General features: G+C 41.7%; 1 protein-coding gene and 1 pseudogene across 4 annotated transcripts in view; one reads left to right on the forward strand and one right to left on the reverse strand.

The window, feature by feature from the left end:
- The window catches only part of PSD3 (pleckstrin and Sec7 domain containing 3), a 572,156-nt gene that overhangs the window by 381,790 nt on the left and 172,781 nt on the right, over positions 1 to 17,585 (reverse strand). The window lies entirely within an intron of this gene.
- On the forward strand, positions 4,593 to 5,486 carry LOC118984277 (amidophosphoribosyltransferase-like; annotated as a pseudogene).

The following is a 17,585-nucleotide window of genomic DNA, read 5'->3' on the forward strand; positions in this document are numbered from 1 at the left end:
TCATTCTTTCCTCTTCTATGGAATTTACTGGGGTGCCACTGGTTAATAAAATTACGTAGGTTTCAGGTGTGCAACTTTAAAATACTTCATCTGCATATTGTATTATTTGTTCACCACCAAACTGTTGTCTGTATATATGAGGTTTTTCTGTTTTAGTTTTTGTTTTTTTTGGTTTTTTTGCTTGTTTAACTGCCGTAACCTTTTTCACCCAGCCCTGAAATCCCCCTCCCCCCTGAGGGCTGTGAGCCTGCTCTCTATCTATAAGTCTGTTTCTATTTAGTTTGTTTACTTTGTTCATTGGATTCCACATATGCATGAAATCATATGGTACGTGTCTTCCTCTGACTGGCTCATTTCACTTAACATAATGCTCTCCAGGACTATCTATGCTGTTGCAAAGGGTAAGATTTCCTTCTTATTCATGGCCGGGTAGTAGTTTTTCAACTCATCTATTGATGGACACTTGGACTGCATCCAAATCTTGGATATTGTAAATAATGCTGCCCATTTCTTAGCCTCAGTATTCTCATTTGTAAAACGGGATTAATAACAGTACTTACTTCTAACAGCTTTTGTGAGGATTGAAGGGACCAACAGCTAAAACAGCCCCTGTCATGTAGTAAACAACCAGTTAATGCCAGTTATTTAACTAATCATCGAAGTAGGTCAACATGGGTTGTGAGATTACGGGCCTTTTTTGTCTTCTTTGCCTATGTTTTAAAAGATAGAGACAAAGAGACCTGTCTATTGAAAGCACAATTATATTTATGGACACGAGAGATGCACAGAATACTGTACAATGAACAATACTAGTACAAAGCAGTACATGCAGCAAAATTCATTTTTATTAAAATGTATTTAATATTATGCAAATAAACACACATGGGAAAACATTTAGATACGCACTAAAATGTTACCAGTGGTTTCTCTAAGAGGTGGGTTATAGATTACTTCTATTTTCTTCTTTTTGCTTTCCTTATTTCCTGATTTTCCTAAAATCAATTTACGTTACCTGTGTAATAAGAGAATTTTACCTCTCAGAAGTTATTTCCAACTGTGGCACCTACACAGGAAGAAGTTATATTAATAAACTTCCAACGATGTAACCAGAGATGGACTTGAGAGTTAAAACAAATGAACATCACATGTTTTCCTGAGATATCACTATGATACTGAAGAAACGAATTGATTATTGATTGCTGAGACTGCTCTCCTTGATGGCCAGGCTCCCTCCTGAGGGACCTGAGTCTGGCGCCAGGGTTGACGAAAGTCCACAGGGCGCTGTGGGCAACGATCAAAAGCTGCACCACTCACCCAACACTCGTGTTCCAGCAGCAGCAGATCCCCAACAGTCCCTGAGGGACTGGGGATGGACAACTAAACTGTGCCTTTTGAAAATCAGTTTGTATGATGACCTCTCCTAAAAAGTCAAACCCTGAGTAAGCAAGGAGGGTCATTTCAAGTAGAAAGGGAAATGTGAGGTTATATTCTTCTGTTAAGATTTGTTTGGTTCACAGGTCCGCACTCAATCCACTGAGCTACACCAGCCAGGGCTTTTGTTAAGATTTGAAAAAAGTCTGAAAACTGACTCATTGTCAGCCACACAATTTCAATTTGCCTCTTCCCTCAACATCTCTACATAACCTGAGAGCCAGCTGTACTGGTTGGACGGAATTATACAGCCAACAAACCTACAGACACAGTGAATTCAAGATGGAGTTTGTACTGCAAGTAAGTATTGGATGTTCCCAGACAGAGTCCGAATGCCAAGATCCTTCTAGGTTAGCGATACGAGCTCAGTTCAACCCCTTCACCACTGTCATGATTCCATGACAGCAAAATAAGGTCACTAACCAGGAGAACCACCGGGACGTTGGAGGGAAGCAGCATTTACCTAACTTTAACCTTACGTGGCAGCTCACTTGGCCAACAAGTAACTTTAGGTGTTTGGACTAATAGAATCAAAGAAAAACAAACAAACAACCCAAAGTTACTATTTTGATATGCTCTGCCTAATATTTCTTCCAAGAAAAACACTTTTTATTATTTTACTACTAACATTTTATCACAGCTTTTATATGAGTAGAGCATTTGTTTTGATATTAAATAAATCATGCTTTTCAAAGTATAAAAGAATAATCTTCAAGCTATAAGATGTTTTTCTGAAAAAGTAGGTCCCTTATTGTATGTAGAAGTGTTTCTGGATTTTTCTCTGCTGTGAAAACAAACCTCCAAGGCACAGAGACGTGGAATAGTACCCTTATGCATGTCGGATTTTTTTCCCTAAAAGCCAATTAAATTTTTCCTAATTGGTTTAATGTTAATAGAAATCTTATGACTCTGAATAACACTGCATTATAATCATATTTTATCAAGCTTTGCTGTTGACAATCTAATTTATTTTACTCCCCAAGGTTTTCTTTAAAGACCAGGATTCCAGTTGCGCCTTGAATTCCTAACACGTAGGGCACCCCAGCAAGCAAGTCCTAAAATATTCGAGTGGTACCAACGCAATAAAGGCTCCTTAATTCAGACTAGGAAAGGTCACACCAAATTGGGAAGTTCATTTATTTAAAAATGTTTTTATTTTTCAAGTCCAGCTGACATACATTATTGTCTGAGTTTCAGGTGCACACCCGGGTGACCAGACATCACTTCCCTTACTAAATGGTCACTCCGATGAACCTCACCCCGCCCGACACCACACGCAGGTACTGGAGCACCGATCACGCTCCCCGGGCTGCACTTCACACCCCTCTGACTGTTCCGTAACAACCCGCTGTACTTCTTCATCTCTTCGCCTCTTTCCCTCATTCTCCTGACCCCCCTCCCATTTCCTTTTTACTTTAAACAGAAAATTATCTTGATCCTTTCATGTACATGGAGTAACTGAAATCAGGTTAACAACAGAGGTCCTTGGAAAAACTACATTAATAAGTAGATAAAAATTACTGTGACTAGAAACTGGATTTTAAAGTACACACAAGCACCCGAAAATAGTTCATTTCCCCCTACGGTGTTTAGGTTTTCGTCTGTCACTGTCCTATTTTGCTTGTGCTATCAGTCACCGAGTACCTCTTGTGAGGACCACTAGGCTTACACGGCACCTCAGTCGGTCCCCAGCACACTCCTGCGAAGCTGGTACTATTGCCCAATTATACATCACTAAACACACGCAGGGACCGAAGTGCTCAGAAAGGCCTGTCTGCTCCTTACCTCACTGCACATTTTCGTGAAGCCCCTCAGCTCTCACAGAGATCAGGAGAGTGGTCGAAGCAGCACAAGCTGTTCAATGTTTGAAAACAGTCTCACAAGCATGTTTTAATAGTGCTATATTTCACTTACCTGATGAGTGTATATGTTACTAATGCTGTTTCTGAGGAGTCAGACATGTCACCTGTCACTGAATGCCCCTACAGCCTTCTTTAAACGAGCACTTTGTGCATGGGCACAGAGGGAGCAGTCTCTGAAAGGGGGGACTGAAAGGAGCCGGGGCGAGAGGACAAGGTCCTCCCCCGTCTCTGCTACGTTAGCTGCGTACCCATGAGGAAAGCCCCCTAACATCTGTGCGTCCCCCACAATGTGCCCGCTCTGAGGGCGCCACCATCTCAGGGACAGTGATGCTTATCTTGCCTTCCACAGAGTTCATGGAAGATCGAACAGTACAGCACGTGTACATGCACTTGGTAAATTACACCCAGCACCACACTAAAATCTGGCAAAACATTTTCCCCTCACAGTTTCATTTTTAAAAGAGCTACAGCGTTCCTGCTATTATTTTTTAGAAGCAAATTCTTTGAGGACATTTAGCCCAAATCTTAAAACTACAGGGAAATAAATGGGATTACATTTATAAAAATTTTTAATGTCTTGCACAATGAGCTACAATTGCATGAGCTAATTCTGAGCATATACCCAAAACACAAAACAAGGGACTAACCTTTAACTCTCTCAGTGTTTAAAAAAATATTTACATAGTATCTACCATGTGCCAAGCAGCAGGGCGATAACACTGAACCAGTCTTTACCTGCTAGATACCTACCTTGGTATCCTTCACATCTAATAGCCCTGGAACATTGCAGGCACCAAGGACTGTTGGGTAAGTAAATAAACACATAAAAATGTACCGTACAAAAATGGTCAGAGGTCAATGACCCACACTCCTGGAGCATACTGGGCTGGCTGTAGGGGCAGCTGGTTGGTGCTCAGACCCCTGCCTCAGTGGCAGGTCCCTCCACGTGCTTTCTGCGGGGACATGGAGCTAGAGGAGTCAGGGACCAAGAGGAATGTGGAGTGTTCAGGTGCATCTGCTCAGGAGGGTGGCCCACGCAGCTGGCTGTGCCGCATGTGATTCTCTGGGGCCCGTGGGGCTGCAGCCCCAGGGTCGGATGGAGAGTGCTGGTAACGTCCGCAGGGACGGAGCTTCCGCACAACACTCAGAACAGCCCAGGGGATGGGTATCATAAATCATGTCTTTACTGGAGTCAATGTGAAGAGATGCTACAGTTCGAATCTTAGAATGGGACATCACCACCAGAAACCGTGATTAGGAAACTGTCAGTCTTTGTTGTTGAAACACTTCACAGGAAGATAGACGTGGCACAGAGTGGAGAACTGGTAAGTGCTGCTCTTAGGAGAGCTGCTTGGTGTCAACAAGTTCTGAAAGTGAAATGAGTATCCAGTTACCTGGTATCACACCAAGGTCTGAAGGGAACCCAATGGCTTTTTGTATCTTTAAATATGTTTATTTTGCAAAACCAGATGGTCTACTTGAAGACCAATGGTTGACACCTGAGATCCCAGTGTGGTCAGCAGCTGGCACCCAAAGCCCCTGTGGATGCAGCTTTGGTTATTAGCACTGATCCAGAATCCACTGCACACCGGCCGTGCTTGGTTACGCAGGAAAGTGCGGCTCCTGTGTGCAGAGGTGCTGTGTAAAGGCCAGTATGTAGAAGAACCTTCATTCAGTCGAGTGTGAGGTTAACAACTTGGGGTTGCAAAAAATAGGGGTATTGTCAGGGAACTTTAAAGGCAACTGTTCTATAGATGATTCAATTACGAGAGCAATACCATCTCACCGGTAATCAAATATCACTTAAAGACTCTGGTGCAGAACAGGCACGTACACACTCAAGCAGCTTCACCAACGATTAGTTACCCTTGCTTCATGGGAATAAACACACCTACAAAAACAGAGCGCATTGCCACTAAACCAGAATTGGAGCATCTTGCAAAATACACAGTAAAAGGAGCAGCCATGGTATGTACAGCTTGTCTCACTGTAAGGTGCCCTGTGGAATCGGACTGATGGCTGGCAGGGGTCAACAAGGTACAGTGGTTACACCTTGTCCACTTCCCATCACTCGGTCAGTACCATGTAAAGTCCCACATGCTTATTTACCTTTATAGGTTTTTCTGATAATGGTACCAAAGTGCTGTTTTCTTTAACAATCCTAGATAAATATTTTGGTAATGTCTAGGAACTTGGATGATCCTTTTTGTTTTATTTAGCAGTTTAGTACTTTGATGTTACCAATTATGAGGTGGTCAACAGTAAGGCAAAGGATAGGTGAATTTTCTATTTTCGAGGGCATTGCCAGAACTTTGTGGATGTTTCCTGAGAGCTACTGAAATTCAGGTACGCAGTATTTTCACAGCTGAACTTTGCAAACTGCATAGTAAATAATAATACGGGTAATCTTTTTCCACACAAGCACTGGGTAGCCTTTTCCCCATGATCAGAGAAGGCAGGGGTAGGTGGCATTTGCCAGCTCCATGCTTTGAAGAGCTGGCAAGAAGTTAGACTAAAATAGTGTGAGGCAAACAGCAAAGGCGAGTTAAATACATTGCGTGCAAATCTGGAATCCATTACATCCCAGAGGTGTCAAGCCCCTATTCTGATTGTATGACCATGTTATGACTATGACTTTGTTAACTAGAAAAACCTCTTTTAAAAATGCACTTCCATGCCTCACTTTCCCCACCTGTGCATTGGGGTACCTACATTACTAAATTAATAGGAATGTGAAGACTTTCCTATTCAGGTCATTCTGCTTTGGTGGTTAGAGTTACCGTTTCACCCCTTGATTTTAAAAGAATGTGTGATTATACCTTTTGAAATGCTGGCTGTCCACCCGCAACTGAGACTTCTTCATGACGGAGGGAGACACAGTGCTTTGCCACCTGTCTTTGACATGCCCTAAGAATGACTGTAGACACATGTCTGTGGAGGAAGTTTTCCTACATTTGACTAGACGGTGTGATCCATACTACTTAGTGCCTTTGAGGCATAAGCCCAGTGAGTAACCTAATACATTTGAAGTAAAAAATAATTTTAGATTCTAATGAACCTTTGATCCTACATGGAACAGAATCACAGCTGTCAGGGGCAGGGAGCTGGGGGACTGGATGAAAGAGGTGAAGGGATTAAGCAGAAAAACATACACATGTAACACAAAGACACCAACAACAGTGTGGTGGTAGAGAGCAAGGGGTGCAGGGACAGGTGGGGGTGGGCAAAGGGGGAGAAATGGGACAGAAAGAGACTTTGCTGGGGCCGACGGGTGCATGACGCAGCGTGCACATGGTGTTGTATTGAGTTGTGCACTTGAGACCTCTATGGTTTTGAAAACCAATGTCACCCCAATAAATTCAATTTAAAAAAAACATAAAAATCAAATAAAATCCCCAACTCTAAAAATAAAGAAATGAAGAAGTTGACACATTGTTTCAATAAAAAATAAGCCTTTATCCTTCCTTTGGTTAATACAGTGATCACTTGCAAGCATGTGAACAGACATGGATGTGCACACACACACTGCAACTGAGTGATGGAGCAGAAACGCTGCAGGGGCTGATCGAACTGAAGGACTGAGGCGGCAACTCCATCTTTGGAATCAGCAAACCCACCTCATTCCAAGCATTAACTCACAGTTTCTTCTACTTACTGGGACTGGCCAATTCAATTTTTTTGATGTTTTTTCTTATAACATCTGAGACTTAAAGTTTTCAAGACAACTTTCCCCCAATTCGTATTTATGTAAGATTTTTAAAACATAAAAAGTGTTTGTTTCTGTGTTAGCAAGTTAACATACTTTGATGTGTATTGTTTCAAAGTCCACTTTGAAATTTAATATTTATTAATAACTGTAATCTGTTGTATTAGGGCAGGCCAAGATGCAATCCTGAAAGCTCCCCAGGCCCCGGCTCAGGGGTCAGACACCCTGTGACACAGCAAACTGGCATTTGCATAAAGCCCTGGGGCCATCTGAGTGCACAGCCTCTTGTCTGCAATGTATTCCTCACAGCAGTGTGGAGGAGGCAAGACTTATGAGCCCACGGTGAAGGGCCTCTCTGGCATTTCATTTTAAAAAACGAGAGACTCGGGGAAAGTACTAAACCAAATTTCTTGTTTCTACAGGTTTTACTTTTTTGCAGTTTTTATTTTGTTTCATGGAAATGCTTTTATAAAGGAATATGGTACTGTGACGGTTTGGTAATTGTACAACTTTCTAAATGTTTCTCCATCATGACCTTTTATTTCACAAGTTTCTGAAATATGAATTTTTTACCAATTTAATCTGAAATGTTGTTGAACTGCTTTAAATTTACATATAAGCAGAGCATGGTGAACCGCAGAGAAAGTGAAAAAGTGTGTTTTCACACAATCTATATTATGAACTAAACTAAGCCTACTTTTTTGCGACTTCATTATGACGTATTGCTGACAAATATACATAATTACATATTTTGTGAAATGACCAGAAAGAGACCTGTCAGGTCTCCTGTGTGCTGACGAAAATAAACACCCGGGTTCTTTGCAAAGACTTGACTCGAGGCGCCCATTCGATCTCTTCCACCGGAGCCGAGTGGTGAGGGAGCCCCACCCCCAGCCTCCAAAATAAGACGTGTCTGTCTCTCTGTAACCAGAGAAATAAAACCCAAACAGATGGAAACCAGACCCATAAATCTCTAAGTTTAAAAATAAGTAAGCCCCCCGAGTGTAAAACCTGTTTTTCATCAATCAAACAAACCAGGTAAGGTGGCATTTCTAGGCCATTACCCCTGGGTCCACACGGCACTTACAAAATGGCTTAACTAATTAGTCTAATCATCACTTCTGCTCCGCATGGTTGCAGCTGCCTAGTCACCCAACTCAAAACTGTTCACCTGACCCCCAAGCGCTGAGCCCCTCCACACCTCTATTTCCTTACACAGTCGTTCCACCCCATGTTAAAAACAAGATGTACTGACATGGGGGTATGGAAGAGACCCCAAAGTTCTGGGGCATGGTTTCCTCATAAACACTTAAGGAAAAGAACTAAAAGTTCTGATACTCCTCAGGAATATGCAAATAAAAGTAGGGAAAATAACTTTGATGTCTGAAATGTTCTTAATCATCAGTTTAAAAATCTGTAGCAAATGGAGAAATGACAACAAAAAGCATTTTTTCGCCCCGGGAGGTGACTACGTGTTGGGACTGCAGCCTGTTTGGTCTGTTGGACGGCAAGCCTGGGTCAGGCAACCCTCAGGACCGCAGCCACAGTGTATGAGAACACGCCTGCCCAGCCAGGACCCCAGAGGAAGATGCCTGGGGTCCCAGAGGCATTTTTTTCTCTGACTACCCCTATTCAAGACCTCCTGTTTTAAACTTTCTCTTAGGTGGAAATAAAAAGCATGCCAGAAACAGCAACACCCGTGAATAGAAAAAAGCCAAACTGGGAAGAAGGACTTCCCCAATCTGGCAAAGGAAATAGACTTCCAGGAAGTCCAGAAAGCTCAGAGAGTCCCAAAGAAGTTGGACCCAAGGAAGCACACACCAAGGCACATCATAATTACACTACCCAAGATTAAAATGAAGGAAAGAATCCTAGAAGCATCAAGAGATAAGGGGACAGTTACCTACAAAGGAGTTCCTATAAGACTGTCAGCGGATTTCTCAAGAGACCTTGCAGGCAAGAAGGGACTGAAAAGAAGTATTCCAAGTCATGAAATCCAAAGACCTACAGCCAAGATTGCTCTATGCAGCAAAACTTCCATTTAGAATGGAAGGGCAGATAAAGTGCTTCCCAGATAAGGTCAAGTTCAAGGAGTTCATCATCACCAAGCCCTTATTATATGAAAATATGAAAAGATCTTAGAAAAAGAAGATAATAAAAACTATGAACAGTAAAATGACAAAAAAACTCAGAACTATTAACAGCTGAACTTAAAAAAAACCCACAAAAACAAAAGCAAACAACCAGAACAAGAACAGAATCACATAAATGGAAACCACACGGAGAGTTATCAGCAGGGAGAGAGAGGGGAAAGAATCGGGGAAAAGGTACAGGGAATAAGAAGCATAAATGGTAGGTACACAATAGACAGGGGGAGGTCAAGAACAGTGTGGGAAATGGAGAAGCAAAGAACTCGTATGTACGACCCACAGACATGAACTAAGGGGGGGTGGAACACGGGAGGAGGGGGACACAGGGTGAGGGGAAGAGAGAGGGAAAAATGGGACAACTGTAACAGCATGATCGAGAAAATATATTTTAAAAATAATGAAAAATAAAACAATTAAAAACCAACAACAACAAATATCTGATAGGATTTGGTTTTATTCCTTCAAGCTTCCTTTCCAGACTCACCCTGGGAATGGGGTTTAAGATCAACTGCCCACCGGATATATTCTGTGCTTATACGTCTGCCCCAGAAATGTGTGAGAATCGATGGTAAAGAAAGAGGGGACCATATCTAGTCCTCGTTTTCAAGAAGTTTTCAGTCTAAGTGGAAGGAACTGAGTAGCACACACGAAAAATCCAAGAGCACTACATCTCAAAAAGGCCAGTTCATCCACTTGCTCGTCAGGCCAGAAATCTGCGTCATTCTTCCTTTCCTGACATCCCCTCAGTCATCGAGTTCCATGAATCCACATAAAATGTGGGGCATTTATCTTCCTCCTTGTCTGTATCACAACAGCCACCTTCCCTGTCCAAGAAGCCTTCATCTCTCACCTGCAAACACCTCCTAACGGATCTGCTTCCTTTCCGCAGTGTGAACAATGGAATAGAGAGTCATCTTTTTAAAAGGCTGACCTGCCCTGGCTGGTGTAGCTCAGTGGATTGAGTGCAGGCCTGCAGACCACACGATCACAGTTCGATTCCCAGTCAGAGCACATGCCTGGATTGCAGGCCAGTTCCCAGCAGGGGACTCACAAGAGGCAACCATACATTGATATTTCTCTCCTTTTCTCCTTCCCTTCCCCTCTAAAGATAAATAAATAAATAAATTGTTATTCAAAATAAATAAAAGGCTGACCTGCTTAAACCTCTTCATGACTGCTCATTTCCAGAGGACTCAATCCAACCACCCTACTTTAACTATAAGGTCCTAATCCATCTGGCTTCCACCCACCTTTCCAATTCCCTCCTCTCCATTTCCCTCTTCCCCACCCCAACACCTCCTTCCTCACGTGGCTAGGCCCTTGGCCTTCTTTCAGTTCTTCCTGTGCTAGGCTCCAGCTGCCCCTGGCCCCTCTGCTTGCTATCCCCCTGTATGGCATATGCTTCCTCTGGCCAGCTCCAATTCATCTGCCAGGGACATCTGTTGTGTCCGCCTGCCCAGCACACTTCTTTCTGATAACAGAGTACCTCTTTTATTCTTTAAATCATTTCTCTCCTATTCTCACCCCATGTAGTTAGGCTTAAGTTGGCAGCTTCCCCTCATCTCCACCCAGGGCCATGCAATGTCGGTGTGTAAGCCAGGCTTCACATCCCCTTGGCCACAGGCATAGACAGATAACTCAAGCCAGGCCTGTCAAACTGAAGCCCAGGGGTTTCGCTGAAAATACAGGCAAGTGATAGGGCCAGCTGATGGGTAAGGGTACTGAGAGGCTATGCCATAGCCAAAAAAAAAAAAGACTTGGCCATAGGTTCTACTCCCTCTAATCCAGTCCCGGGGGACAACGTTCTCTAGCGAATCAGGATCAAGACAAAGAATATGAAGGACGAGGAGTGAAGTCTTCAGCGCTGGCTTAGCCGATTACTAGTCACACGATCTTGGGGAAATCAATTAATTAACTGTTGAGTTCTCAGTTTCCCATCTGTAAAATATCAAGGTAGAACGAGATCTGCTTCAGATCTTAAAGGATTTAGTGCTGTCATTCCACAGCCTCCTTTTAAAGGTGTCAACTTAGATGATGGCTCCAACAAAGCCAACTCTAACCTATGCCACTTAAAAACTAAGTGGGACTCTGTACCAAAGTGGCGGATGTAAATGTAAATGGTGCCACCTTTTCAGAGAGGAATATGGACCTGGGGGCCTTAAAAAGTTCACACTTTTGATTCTCAGCTCCTCTTACAGGAAAATATCCTATGGAAATAATCAGAGATATGGACAAAAGTTTATATATATATATAAAGCTTTTATATATAAAGTATACATATGCACAAACATATGTATGTAGTCACAATGAGAAACCAGAAATACCCTAAAAATCCAACAGTAGGGAATTGGTTAAATGAGTTACAGAAAAGCCCTAAGACTAAATAGTAGGTGGTCATTTAGACAAACATATTTGCAAATACTTTTAATGACATAGGGAACCATTTACAACATAATGTTAAGCGAAGTAAAATAACATGTAAAGCTGTGTATCCTGTGTGAATGCACAAACACGCAAACGCTCAGAATTAGAGAAGAAACAGCAATGCCGCAAAGCAGTCAACAGTGTTTTATCTCTGAGCAAAGGGATAATAGCTGATTTGTTGTCTTCTTTAAATATCTTTATATATCCCAATCTAATTACCAGACCTTTTTCATAATCAGAAAAAAGAGGTTAAAATTTAAAATTTTATGTTTCAACATGGAATTTTAAAAATTACACAACCCAGAAAAAGGTTGCATAAGCCCCTTATTTTCACCAGAGAGCTGCCATGCACGTGCCTTTTCTATGGTCTAGAATTCTGTTGATGATCACAGCCGCTGATGGACCAACCGGAGATAATGGTGAAATGTTACACTAACACCCGGGTTTTAGTTTTGCCAAAGTACTTTCAGGTAACTGAAGGGAAAGGGAAGCAAAATATTGCCTCCAAAGACAAGATGTCCACGGGGCCCTCTAACCCTCTGACCCAGATGAATTTATCAGCTCAGCTCAGTGACCTCTAAAGCCCTGGGAAATAAGCAAGCGCACAGCTGGGCAGGAGAAGCTGCAGGAAGTAAGGCACCGCGAAGATGGGCTTTGCAGAGTCTGACTCGGTTTTGCATGGCACTCTCTCCGGGACCACCCGGAGGCTGTCCAGTCAGCGTGCCCGTGCTTTTATCCAGACACTACTGTGGATACCACAACAAACTGAAAGTCAGACTAAATTTCTAGGTGTAAAAACATGCAAACAGAAAACACTGCTACCTACAAAATTTCACTAACTGTGTCACCCCAATAGATTTAATAAAAGAAAAACCCATTACAGCGTTGAGTTTGTCCAAAGAATCGTAAGGTGCTGTGTTTATTCTCTGGGAGAACACAGATCCTGGGTAGCAGAGTACACACGTATACACACGCACCTGAAACTGCAGGAGGCATCACAGTGAACCAGCGCCCTGGCTAGAGGTCAAATGTGACCGACAGGCAAGACCTCCTCTGCCTGCTGTAATCAACAGCCAAACCTCCAGAACTGGTCCAAAACTGACAATCGCCTGTGCAATGGGGAAGAGAATTCTAGAACTTGCCAAATCACAACACCACAAAAACAGCTGATGACATTTAAAAGGATTAATTCTATACATAATTCTATGTATGTAAAACAGTGTTAAGTTAGAGGTATTATGTTAAGCATTGTTTCAATGTTAGGACTTTTAGATAAGGGCATTTAAGACATTTAGTCTAAACTAAAATAAATTACGGTTCTAAGTTAGTACCCTATTCTATCTTTCAAATAACTTTTACCTATTCTTAAAATTCCTTGACTAAATAATTATAATAGCTTTGCTCTCATTGAATGCTTACAAGCAGTAAGCTTAGCATTTAATATAGGGAATCATTTCATCATCAGAAAGGCCCCGAGAAACAGGCTGCACCCCATTTTCCCAAGAGGAAACTGAAGTACAGAGAATTAATGTGTTTGCTCAAATTAGATCACTACTGAGATTCAGACCCAGGTCTGTCAGACTCTACGATGAAGCTACAGTGTTTCTCAAACGGCCGTATGGTAGAATATTTTCAAGCACTTTATACCTGTTTTATTGTTAATTTATTTATGTAACTTACAAGGACTAAAGCTCTAACTGCACCAATTCCAATCCTGAACCAACTGGTCAAAAGGTGTGTCTCACTAAATCAAGGCTACACCTGGCCGGACTCCCAAGGGATCCTTTTACATTGTCAGTGATACTTCACAGGGTGGGGCGTGGTGGGGTGAAAATGGAGACAACTGTACCTACACAACAATAAAAAAAATTTTTTAAAGAATGTGAAGGAAAAAATCATTAGTGATACTTTATATTTTTTGAAAATTTTATTTATTTCTTTTTAGCCAGAGAGGAAGGGAGGGAGAAAGAGAAGAAGAGAAACATCAACGTGTGGTTGCCTCTCAGTGCCCCAGACTGGGGACCTGGCCCGCAACCCAGGCGTGTGCCCTGACTGGGGATCAGACAGCAACTGTTTGCTTCTCAGGCTGGTGCTCAACACAACGAACCCCACCAGCCAGGGCTGTCAGTGATACTTTAAAAAAAGAAAGTAGATCTCATCTTCTGCTCAAAAAAAGAAAGAAAGAAAACAAAACACAAAAACATGTAGCCCTGTCCAGCTAGCTCAGTCGGTTGGAGTGTCATCCCAATGTGCCAAGGTTACGGGTTCGATCCCTGGTCAGGGCACATACAAGAATCAACCAATGAATGCACAAAGAAGTAGAACAACAAATCGACATCTGTCTCTGTCTGTCTGTCTGTCTCTCTCTCTCCCCATCACCCGCCGTCACCCTTCAACTTCCTCCCTCCCCTCCCTTTCCTCTCTTTCTAAAATCAATAAATAAAAAATGTATAAAATTTTGTAAAGGCTTCCCACCTCAGAGTAAAAGCCAATGACACTACAATTGCCTGCAATTGTGCTTGGAAAGTGTTTGGCACAGAGGAGGCCCTCAACAAATATTGGTTGAATAATAAATTACAAAGGTCACTATAGCCTTTCTGCTTTCAATGTGGAGATGCTTATGTTTTCAGGGAAATAAAGCACTGTGGCATTAAATAAACTGAAGAAACAGAAAGCCTCTCTTTAGGAAAATCACTGATTCTAGGCTCGGACGGGATTTTTTTCAAAAGGACTGAAGTATGCCCCAAATAGAACAAAATGAACCCAACTGCTTCATTATGTTAGCTCTGGAGAACATTACAAAGGACCTTTTAAAATGAGCTGTAAGTGGTTTAGTCCGTTTCCCCTAAACATGAGTAATCGTAATATTAAAAAAAAGAAAAAAGCTGTTGAGCTGAGGCTGATACCTGAGCACCTGTCCAACCGGGTCTTTACTTTCTCTTTCCCGGTTGCCTTCTTTGCGAAATGAGGTTAGACTGCGAAATTGCCCGAGTCCTCCTCAGCTCCAACGTTCTAGCGTGATAGCACAATCTCCACCTTAATTTGCAGAAGCACTGAGAGGGGATTTGTAGTAGAAGAAGAATGTGATTTCAGAACACAACTTAGGACAAAACCTCAACACTGGAAAGAACTTAAAACGGTCCTTTGTTTGAACCTCACCTGAGGAAGGTGGCCACTTCCTGTGATCAGAGTCTTCCAATACAAGCACGTAACCTAAAGTACCCAAGTAGAGACCTAGTCTCAATCCAAAGACATCTAAAAGAAAGCTGGTTTAGTTTTGCAAGCAACTCTGTGAGAAAGTACTTTCTTCTTTTTAAGTAAAAATCTGCTATTCTATAAATGTCATTTCCACATTCTCTGGAAAAAGAAGAAATGCAATCCTTTTCCAGAGTCAAGTCTCCCTTTAGGTCATATTCCTTGTTCCACATACTTAAAGACAACTATTTCACACACTAAGTCTTCTTTCCTTAGGTTAAAGATCACTTTCTACAATCTCTCCGCACATCACACGACTTCCTTACCACTTGTTGCCTACCTGGCCTTTTACTGTATTAAAATCTCTCTTAAAGGTGACACCCAGAATTAAATACAATAATCTCACAGCATCTGTTTCAGACAACAGTGGCGCTGCTTCAGGCACTTACGTAAAGTCAATCTTACAGCATCATTTCAATGATTAAATAAGATAATGAGTCTCAGCACAATGTAAGGCATAGAGCACTCACTCAATGAATGGTTATAGCTGATGCGCTTGCTGTTAATAGTAAGTTGTAATCATATTTCATTAGTATTAGTGCCTTATCTCCCTAATCAAGCTTAAGCTCTAGTTCTCTATGACACTGAAGGTTTACCTCATTATTAGCTGTTTTTTTCCCCAAGTTAGGGTTGGGCAGAGGAATAAAGTGTTGAGGCTCAATTTAAATTGACAATCAGTCAGAAATCAGGATAAAGCAACTCAAAGTAAGGAAACTTAATGGCAGGATGTGATTTATTTTGAGAGTTAGCATATACTCAAGTCCCCAGGACACAAAACAATCTGTGCCCCTTACCCCTTCATTGTACGATGCAGAGACGTACGGCTGAGCCATGCCAAGGAGGTCAGTCTGGCACAGATTTAAGACAGAAAGCTCTGGAATCAGAGTGTCTAGAGTTCAAATCCTAGATCCACAGTTTACCCACAGCATGACCTGGGACAAGTTACTAAACCTCTCTGGTCTCTCAGGTTCCCCATCAGTAAAATGTGAGCCATGACACTGTCCCCCCCTTATGGGAGTTTGTGGGAATCACACGAAATAGAAGTGAAGTGCGTTTGGGACGGCACTTCTCCCCTTTCAGAACCCTTAGTGAAGTTACAGTTAGAACTACTACGCAGAAGTTATCCAAAGGGCAAGTCATCCTAAATAATTTTGCTATAACTTATTTACTTGAAAGTCTCTGCCATTTTTAATTTATGTAGACAGTCACCCCAATAACCATTGCTAAAGTCAATCAGCAGCTTATTGTGTTTTTCATATATTTATAATTGTCTATTTTCCATACATTAATCTATTTATTTTTAGGGTAAAATTTTAAATTAACACAAAAAATCCTATCCTAATTTTAATCTTTAACCATAAATGCTATTTCTAAAGCAAATAGTGGATTGATATTCACAGACAATAAACGTACACACAAACTGTGCTTATCCTGCCCACAACCGTTTGCATGCGGATCTGCACTGTCCAACACGGCAGCCACATGGGGCCCTTTGGCATCTAAAATATGGCAGATGTGCTGTGAGTTTAACATACACACCTGATTTCTAAGACTCAGTATGAAAAAAATACACATAACCTCATTAATAATTTTATACTGACCACATATTGAGATGACAATATCTTGGATATATTCTGTTAAATAAAATATTTAAATTAATTTCACCTGTTTCTTTTTACCTTTTTAAAATGGCTTCCAGAAACTTTAAAACCATACATATAGCTCACATATTTCTATTGGCCAGAACTGACATAAGCTGATGAGAAGAGACCATGCATGTGTGTGGACAGGGAGTACGTGGGAAATGTACCTCTCTGCACCTTCTCAGTTTTGCTGTGAACCTAAAACTGCTCTTAAAAAATAAAGTCTTGCCCTGGCTGGCGTAGCTCAGTGGATTGAGCGCGGGCCTGCGAACCAGACGATCGCGGTTCGATTCCCAGTCAGGGCACATGCCTGGGTTGCAAACCGGTTCCTTGCAGGCTAACTACCAGCAGGGGAGGCACAAAAAGGCAACCATACATTGATGTTTCTCTCCCTCTCTCCTTCCCCTCTAAAAATAAATAAATAAATAAAATCTTTAAAAAAACAAAAAATAAAGTCTTTAAAAAATCATCAATTATTGTAAGTGCAATTGGTGCAGATGTAAGGATTGCCTTAAGCTGAATAGGTGAACAGAAATTATCCACACCAAATAGTAATTTAAAAACTCATACAAAAGAAAAAGTTTTGATTTTTTAATGGAGATGGGGAGATAAAAACTGTGGAAAATACATAATTTATTAATATAAAAATTAATGTTTGTTCATAGTAAGCTCGATGATATTAGCTGTTTAAAACTACACCAGAGTTCTTCTGAATGGGAATTATGCTACTACATGAGGGGCCGTTTTTCTCCTCTTTACTGTCTTTCCTACCAGCGAACACGCTGATACGCTGCCCGCTTTAAAACTCCTCTTGACCTCATCTCCCCTTTACAGAGAAAATCTGCCAAATATGGGGTCTGGCACAAATAACGTGCCTCTTTTATCACAAAATCATAAGCATGTAATCCTGTAACATAACAACATCACACTCAAGCACACCATATGACATTACAGGTGAAATGTTCAAACTGCTGTCCATCTCGTGCGGGACATCCACATACCCTGCCAACCACACCCGAGCAGGCCTTACTTCTCCCGGATCTGCATTCGTGCACATCGGCTGTTTTCATCTCTCTACTCCTGTTCTCTCTTGAATCCTCACCAATCAATTGCT

The sequence above is a fragment of the Sturnira hondurensis genome, unplaced genomic scaffold (assembly GCF_014824575.4).
Source record: "Sturnira hondurensis isolate 20B ecotype Veracruz unplaced genomic scaffold, ASM1482457v3 Scaffold0003681, whole genome shotgun sequence".
Classification (NCBI taxonomy): domain Eukaryota; kingdom Metazoa; phylum Chordata; class Mammalia; order Chiroptera; family Phyllostomidae; genus Sturnira; species Sturnira hondurensis.